General features: G+C 47.2%; 1 protein-coding gene across 1 annotated transcript in view; it reads left to right on the top strand.

Annotated features, from left to right (window-relative positions):
* Positions 1–6,866, top strand: part of Mrps6 (mitochondrial ribosomal protein S6) — a 51,197-nt gene that overhangs the window by 26,762 nt on the left and 17,569 nt on the right. The window lies entirely within an intron of this gene.

Below are 6,866 nucleotides of genomic sequence, written 5' to 3'. Positions count from 1 at the left end.
TGGGTTTTTCCTAATGGTTTCAGAGTCACTTCAGGTTACAGGGAAGTTGCCCTAAGACAAGGGCATGTAGGAATTGTCTTCACCCCGGTTGACCAGAGTCGCGCTGCCATGTTTGTTTTGCAGATATATCTTCATCTTCCCGAGAGAGACGTTTGCCCACATTACTCCCTTTAGAATTCTTGGGCACATCTTAAGGCTAGGGCAGCAGTATAGGAAGTAACAGTGAGTGTTTAGTCCAGACACCTCAGATGTTGCTGGTTAGCAACCTTAACAAGAAGTCATTTAGAGGTTGGATGCTGCCTTTCGCTTTGTGCCTCTTGTTTCCCTTGATCTGGGACAGATCCTTGTCCCCAGCCCTGTGTTTGAGGTCTGTGGTGCTGTGAATGCCCCACAACTTGGGATCATAATGTTTCCTCATGATCAGAACAAGACTGCATCGGGGCAGGAACACACCATAGCGAAGGCAGTGTGTCTCAGCACGCAGGTCTGTGCCCGGTTGTCCACAGCATGGGGCAGGAGCACACCATAGCGAAGGTAGTGTGTCTCAGCACGCAGGTCTGTGCCCGGTTGTCCACAGCATGGGGCAGGAGCACACCATAGCGAGGGTAGTGTGTCTCAGCACGCAGGTCTGTGCCCGGTTGTCCACAGCATGGGGCAGGAACACACCATAGCGAGGGTAGTGTGTCTCAGCACCTAGATTAGTGCCCTGTTGTCCACAGCATGGGGCAGGAACACACCATAGTGAGGGTAGTGTGTCTCAGCACCTAGATTAGTGCCCTGTTGTCCACAGCATGGGGCAGGAACACACCATAGCGAGGGTAGTGTGTCTCAGCACCTAGATTAGTGCCCTGTCATGTTGTCACGGTGCTGCCCAGTAGCTCCACTGCCGAGCTGTGTTCCCTGATGTTGGTAAGTAGTTTTGGGCGGTAGTCTGAGGCTCCAAGAGCACTGACTGGTCTCTGTCAAACTGGACCCCTTGTTTGAGCATCCACTTGGAAACTTTGCTTGAGTTATAGCTGACAGCACAGAATGGCTTATCGGTATGGAATATTAATGAGTTATGCAGTAAGTCATAGGCCACTACTGACAGTTTTTGTTTGTGTGTCCAGATTCAGCGAATGGGACCATCATAGAAGTTTTTGTCTTCTTTTTGACATGGTTCCATCAGTGTTTGAAGAGCCTCTTTTTAGTATAACAGAACTTTCTTGGCTCATCTTTCTCTATCCTAGTTGGGTCAAGCATCTGGCAGGAAGTAGTCAGAGTGTGCTCACGCTGGGAGAATAGCCCCATTTCACCCTTCGATATATAGGGCATTGTCTGCTGGCTCCAGTTCTTTTAATTTATCTATTTGGTGTGCGCGCACATGCCCGTGGAAGCCTGGCCTTGACATTGGCTGTGCCCCTCAGTTGTTGGTGTGCGTGCACATGCCTGTGGAAGCCTGGCCTTGACATTGGCTGTGCCCCTCAGTTGTTGGTATGCGCACATGCCTGTGGAAGCCTGGCCTTGACATTGGCTGTGCCCCTCAGTTGTTGGTGTGCGTGCACATGCCTGTGGGAGCCTGGCCTTGACATCGGTTGTGCTCCTCAGTTGTCTACGAGACCGAATCCCTCCTGAGCCGTGCTTACTGACTGTAGTTGACTGGCTTGTCCAGGATCCCCATCCCTGCTGGTTCAGTGCTGGCATTGCAGGTGGCCACAAGGTCTGCCCAGCTTTTATGTGTGTTCTGTAAATCTGAACTCGAAAAGTTGATAATACTGACTCACTTGTCACATTTACTCTCAACTCTGTAGAATTAAATGGCTTTTTATTTGCTTATTTAGTGTTTGGCTAAATATAGAATTGTAAGTTGGGAAACTTTCAGAACATTGGAAACTAGAAAAATAGTGGAAATTTGGAAGCCTAATAAGATTTTTTTTTCTAGCTTGTATGTTTCATGTTATAAAACTTCATAATTAGAAGTTTTGCTGGAAGTTGCTGGCCCCAGGTAGGCTCTTCGAGTGTGGCAACACAGTCCTGGGGTGTGTGTGGGAGGCTCTTTGTTTAGCCCTCGGAATGCTACACTTAATTTCCTCAGTCTTTTTAGGTCTTTGCCTCTTTCTCATAGGAATTTCTAAACTGTATCTTCTAGCTTTTTTGTGAACAAATTTAAGCAGCCTCTGTCAGCTTTTCATTTTAAGAGCTCCCTGTGACTGAGTCCTGTGACATCTGTCCTTGTTTCCTGTGTGTGGCTTCTTGTCGGCTGAGCACTGGCACTCTTGCCCCTGTGTCACTTCCAGACAGTTTCTCTCTGCCTGTGCTGGTCTTTCTCAGTGTGCGCAGGTCTAAGGCTATCCTGCTGTCTGATACGGTGAACAGTAGCAAAGGCGATGCTGTCTGCCTGGCTTTGCCAGCTTCATAAACTGAAAGCTGTGGCTGGAGGCGTAGCTCTGTGTAAAACGCTTTCCTAGTGTGAGGCCCTGAGCTCCGCCCTCACAGCACAGGGTTTCAGAATTCACTACCTGCTGTTTTCATCTTGTTGGTATGACAGCCCTGCTCAGCACAGTGCTTGTGCCTCCTGCCCATAGGCTACCCTCTGATGGAGCCCCCCAGAGACTCCTGCATGCGCATCTTGGGATCTACCACCTCCATGCCTTTCTCTCTCACTTGTTCCTCAGTTCCAGAGGCCCAGGGCTGAGGTCTTTGTGTACGACTGATCTTCCCTGATGTAGGTTTCCTGCCTCCTCCCTCTGCCTGTCTCTTTCCTCTCCCATTCCCCCCCACTCCACGGGGCTTTCCCCTAGAATGTGTATCAGTGTATCCTGTGTGTGTGTGTGTGTGTGTGTGTGTGGTCATGCATGCTGCAATAAAGCCAGGGCGTCTTGGTGAGTTCAGCCATTGAAGCTGAAGTCTCTGCAAGAATGCTGACCACTAAAAGCAAAGCTGGGGTGTACAAGTCTGTTTGTCCTCTAGAGTACCCAACTGTGAAGACTGATGTCTCTTACCCAGCCAAGCCTTTTACTGTGGTGCTTGACATGCAAAGTACACAGAGCCACACAACGCCACACAGATGGGGTGTGGTGAGCATCAGTTTTCACTGGATTCTATACATATCTTTCTGACATTGATTTGACAAATACAAATTTCCCCCGGTCAAGTTCCTGTGAACCCATTTTTGTCAACTGATAATCTTTATTTTATCTGTGTCTGCTTAAGATGCCACATTTAGTAAATGGTGGGTGTTACACTCATCTCGAGTCCAGCAGCCTCTCACCCATGCGCCTGTGATGTGCATCACTGCCTGCGCGCTAAGTAGTACCTCATTATTACACATAGGGTGTTGTTGTTATTGTTTTGTTTTGATTTTTTAAACAGTAATATCAGCAATGAAATCATACACATTCAAAAAATAAATAACAAAGCCCTTCCGCATCAGCATGGCACCAAATAGACTGCAAAAAGGACACGTGTTTATGGTAGGAGAGCCCAAACAGGGTGCGGCATTGCCTTGTTCTGTTTCAACTGGGCACGTGCGCAGCAGGCTAGTGACCTTGCCTCTGTGCAGGTCTACAGATAAGGATTTGGGGTTGCAAACACATCTTCTAAATAACTGACTTGCATTGAAGAGCAGACACATCCATGTGGCAGTAGCACACTGCCAGTCTCCCGCCCTAATACTCCACTCTCAGCAAGCCCTGTTTTAGGGGTTCATCTCATGACCCCGTAGCTCTGGGTTTCACTCAGAGTTCTGTCTCTGAAGTAGTTTTTTCCATTCTCCATTGAAATCAATGCACTCCTAAGTTTTAGAATTTGGTGTAATGTGCTCCATCCTCTGGGTCTTTGTCTTCATTTGCTTTCTGTCACTGCAACAGAATAGCAGAAACTAATTTACGACGGAGAGAAAGCTTCATTTGACTCATGCTGTGGTAACTGGGAAGTCCAGGAGCATAGTGCTAGCGACTCACTGCCACCTCCCATTTCAGCATGTGGAGGACCTTATAAGTTCTACAGGACATGGGACCGTAAAGAAGTGAGGGTACGGCAGAGTCGCTCGTGTGGTTAGCCTTTAGCCGTGAGTGTGCCTGTCGTCTCCCGGTGATCCTGCTCCAGATACCCTCAGCATAAATATTGGGACAGTGTTTCCCACACATGCAACTTGGGGGACACATCTGTCCTTAGCAGGTGTGCAGCTCAGGACACGAATTCCAGATCCCTTACCATCATAGTCAATCTTTGTGGATAAGGCCTGGGGAGTGAGTACTGCAAACTGCTGGGAACTGAGACTCTTTCCGTTTGAGTTCTGGAATTGCAGACATGGCCATGTACCCTGTGAAGGTCCTTTACCACCTTCTTCCTTGCTGTCTAGACATCAGGTGGGTGCCGCTCATTTTTCACAGATCTCTGACTTGGGTTTTGTACTCCAGAACAGATACTGCTAATGTTTAGCTGGCACTGATTAGAAAGGTACAGCACATGTACCTCTATACATGGAACACACACGTCCCAGACAGACAGACAGACAGACAGACACACATACACACAGACACCACGACAAGTAGGTACAGACATGAGGACCGCTGTTCTTTGACTTTCTTCCTTACAATTCCAGTGTCGCATCTTGTGACAGGCTCCCTGTTTTCTTAGGGTTTGCTAACTCTGTTTTCATTGCTTTTCAGAATCTTTCAGTGCACGCTTTAGAATTTGAGCATCTCCTGATAATGAGTGATAGTGAGGTTGGTTTGTTCTGTTCCATCCCAAGTAGCCCTGGAAAATGAAGACACAGTAACTCACTCACTTTCTCTGCCTTCCTGGCTCCTCGTGGTGACTTCTGGCTCCTGTACTCTAGCTCTGGTTTAAGTAAGAGTGCGCATTTGATTTGCTTTGCGTTTCTGCCTTTCAGAAAGTGGGAGTTGTTTCTTCTTTGCAGTGGAGATCTTATTTCTTCTGTCTTCTGACTGTTTTGTCCCCTCCTCCTCCTAGCTGGTTCACGTAGTAAGAGCTTTTACTTCTCTGACTTACATATCCATCAGACGTGCTGAACACCCACTGTGTCAGCTCCTGCTCCTCTCCAGGGACCTGAGGGTAAGGTGTGAGCTAAAGTTTAGTTCAGGAAGAGACACTCCCTCATGGCTATACTAGTAGAATGCTCATGGGGTCACCAAGGAAAGGTACTCTTCTAGCTTCGGAAGTAGCTGAATCCCAGTGGCCAACTTTATCATGTAATTCTAGTATTTTTGTGTCCTGTGTCTGTCTGCCCTGCTTTCCATGCTAGAAGGAATACTCTGAGTACCTTCCTTCCATCCCCTGACTTTAGCACCTCTGCCTTGGCCTAGCTGATGGTGCTGTAGTCTGCTGCTCAGCCAGACGTGTAGATCTGCGTCCTTTAACCATGCCTGCTTCTGATTCTAATAATGAATTGTTTAAAAGGTAAAGAACACTTCTCTTAATACAGTCTTCTCATTAGTATTTTCCTAAACATGGCCTTGGCATTTAGAAGATTCACAGGACCTAACTAGAATTTCCCTATGAATTTTTTGTCTTTGCTGTCAAAATCCTTTGTTGATTCAAACCTCCGAAGGCATCCCTGACACTCAGTGCTGTCCTATGTGTGAAGATGTTGAAGTAGGTGGTGAATACAGGGACTAGATGGTGCAGAGGCAGCAATCAGCAAGACAGCCTTGGTGATCTCTACCTGACCCCTGCTCTCCCCGTCCATTTCATGAGCTGCGGCTTTTCATTCACTTGCTGTCATAGTAACCAGGACTCCTGCCTGTCTTGCTGTCTCCCATCCTTTATTCATCTGGAAGGGGGTGGGAAGAGATAAGTGGGCCCGGCTAGAGGATCCTGGCTTTGGGAATGTTCTCAGAATAGTAAACATGGGCATCTGAGTTTCGGTTTTGTTTCCTGATGAAGTAGGAACCCCAAGTAGCTGCCTGCTGGGACTGCATTCTCCACTTTGCTTTCAGAGAGGACTGTAGTATCACCACGAGAAAGATTATTACCGCCTTAAAGGACTTAGAAAAGGTCTCTGTGTCCATATGAGGCCATTCAGACCCCAAAAGAAAGATCTATGTTCTCCCTCATGCAGATCCCAGTCTACGATGTATACATGTGCATACATGCATATACATAAACAGCTGTATGTGTGGGCACAGTATAGTGTAGAAAGGAGACCAAGGGACTGCAGGTACAGGTTAACATGTAGGAAGTAACCAAGGAGGTAGCAGGTGCTAAGGAAGGACAGAACACAGGTATAAAGTCTTGAGTCGTGATAGAGACTATAAAGCTAATTGTTTTTCTAGTTTAAATTATTAATGGTTTTATCATTGTGTGGTGGATAAGTGGACAAAGGTGCATGTGCATACGTATACACACAGGATAATAATGAAGAAGAGGAAGGCTTAGAACCTTGTTTACGTGCTGAGGACCGAGGTTCACAGAATACTGCTGATCTCACCTTTGCATCTGGAGAGAGTGGAGCATTTCAGGGCTAAGACTTGTTCTCAAAGTCAGTTGAAGTTTGAATTGATACATGTGGTAGAGATAGAAGCGTCTTTTTTCTTTATTCTAGACAGGGCCTTCTTAGCCCAGGCTAGTATTAAACTCAATGTGTGGCCAAAGATGACCTCTTGTTCCCTCTCCACTGTGCCGGGGTTACAGGTGTGTTGTCACTTGCTGGACTGTGTCTTTATTTTGGAGCTGAGTTGGTTGCAGTGTGTGTTGAGGGCTGCCATGCTGATCGCCTTCTCCCTGTGATGGCTCATGTGTAAAGGGAATGTTAGATTCTACTCAGGCAAGCCCGCAGAGTTGTTCCTGAACTAGATCTGAAGAAAGCCCTCTGACTCGAGACTCCGGAGAAGTTACTAGAACTGAACCCATCACAGTTAATT

The sequence above is a fragment of the Chionomys nivalis genome, chromosome 3 (genome assembly GCF_950005125.1).
Source record: "Chionomys nivalis chromosome 3, mChiNiv1.1, whole genome shotgun sequence".
NCBI classification, from domain to species: Eukaryota; Metazoa; Chordata; class Mammalia; order Rodentia; family Cricetidae; genus Chionomys; species Chionomys nivalis.
This window is presented reverse-complemented; position numbering and strand designations above follow the sequence as displayed.